General features: G+C 45.3%; 1 protein-coding gene across 1 annotated transcript in view; it reads right to left on the reverse strand.

Annotated features, from left to right (window-relative positions):
• Window positions 1–1,984, reverse strand: part of NRN1 (neuritin 1) — a 13,036-nt gene that overhangs the window by 10,224 nt on the left and 828 nt on the right. The window lies entirely within an intron of this gene.

Here is a 1,984-nt window from a genome sequence, read left to right on the forward strand (position 1 = left end):
CAACTGTAACTGCTTCATCTCTAGTTCGCTGTGGGAGGGCCGGGGCTGGCGCGCGGGACACGTTTTGAGGCTCATGCGTCTGAGCAGGTCACAGCCCGCGCGACCCTCGCTGTCCTCCCTGAACCCGGCTTCAGCGAGGCTCGGGCGGGCGACCCGGGCTCCCTCCCTGTCCTCTCCGGTGTCCGCGTCCTGTGCCTTTTCCATCCGTTCATTCATTCGTTCGACCTCTCATTCATTTCAAACTTCCTCCCGCGTGTCTTCATTTGTGTTCACCACCCTCTCCATCTCCCCGTCCCTTCCCAACCCCCACTTTTGTTGCCAAATGTCAATGATTTGGGACGGCTCCCAGCCATGAATTAAAGATTGAGGCTCTGGTTCGGGAAAGGGCAGACATTCGGGAACAAATATGCTCAATTTCAATCCCACAGCCAACAAATTGGTCATTTTCCGGCCGAGGTTAATGTGTTCCAAGCGTATCCCGCAAGCACAAACGGTATTTTTTTTAACCCCTCCAAAGTAAGGTTATATCCCTCCAGGAAAACAGAACCCCAAACCTGCTCCAATGAAAATCCCTATATCAAAAATAACCACTGTTTCCTGCTCTCTAAAATTTTGCAGACTTGATTGCAAAATGCCACATTCACTTATTTCCAACATTTAAGGGATTTGCTGCAATTAGCATTTTTAATTTGTTGAGTCTCTTTGCACTAATGTCAAAGATTCAAAAGAACCACAAATATCAAGTCATTGCTTAGAATTAAAGGAAAACGCCAACATCTTGCACATAGTCTAAAATCCCTGTAATGTTCATGCAAAAAAATACACAAAATCATGTTAAATGCATAAAAACCCACTGCAGAGAATCCATTTTTAATAGATAACTACAAACCCTGTTTCTTCCACATTTCTCATGAAGAAAAATATACATTTTCTGTTGCCCCATTCCCTAAAGCACCCTCCTACCCAAATACTGCAAGGGTTTGTCTGTAAAGAATGCTACGGTCTGAAATGGTAGGAGGCAACAATTCCCTCAGTCTCCAGAAAACCCTTTGAAGAGTTTCTATTTTTTCTCTTGTCCATTCTATTAATAATCTACTTCACTTTCACTTTTAGGTCAGGTTAATTAGTGCTCCAACCTGCATTGAAGAAGTGGGTTTTCTAGTGCTGCCTTCCATCACATCTTCCTCATTCTGGTTGGAAAATGTGAACTTTTAAAAGCCCCCAAACAGTGTAACTACGACTCAACATTCCTTAACATAAAATGAGGACTAAATAAATCTGTCATAATTACCCCCAAACAAAAATAACAAACCCCCCATATGGCATATTGCAAACACTTCTTAACCCTTTCCTTTATATAAAATACAGATACCTATGTGGGAAGGAACAGGCAAATATTCATAGAATAGTATATCCACGTATATTTGGCTGAATTCAACCTCCTCAATGATAAGCCTATTAAAATATGTACTTCGGGGTTCCCTATCGTTCTCAATTTGCTCCACAGCCAGGTCTGCGGTGCCCGGTACAAACGCTGCAGCTAGGATATGGGGGTAGGGGGGCGGGCGAATGACAAAGTTCTAAATGCAGCAGTCTGAGCCCCGAAATATCTTTGCTTTCTGCACATAAACTTTCCGTTCTAGCTGCCTAGCCATCTTGTCCCTGCACTCACCTTTCGACCCTTCAAAATTATACCTTGCAGTATCGCAGGGGCCAATGCATTGCCCCAGAGCTCCTGAAACCTGCTCTAACCCGAGAAAGAGAAGCAAAAATGGACGTGCGCTTTGGAAGAAAAAAAGGGGGGAACCCCCCCCCTTGAAAGCGGCCAGCTGCGTACATATCCTGGCGAATGTTTGGAGTCTCTGTCTCTGTCTCTGTCTCTCTCTCTCTCTCTCTCTCCTCTCTTTTTAAGAAAAACCAACCCGGGACGCCCGAGTCCCTAGGAGCCTCTGCCCCCCACCCTCGGGGTTTTCTGGCTTCTCTG

The sequence above is a fragment of the Crocuta crocuta genome, unplaced genomic scaffold, assembly GCF_008692635.1.
Source record: "Crocuta crocuta isolate KB4526 unplaced genomic scaffold, BGI_CrCroc_1.0 scaffold24, whole genome shotgun sequence".
NCBI lineage: Eukaryota > Metazoa > Chordata > Mammalia > Carnivora > Hyaenidae > Crocuta > Crocuta crocuta.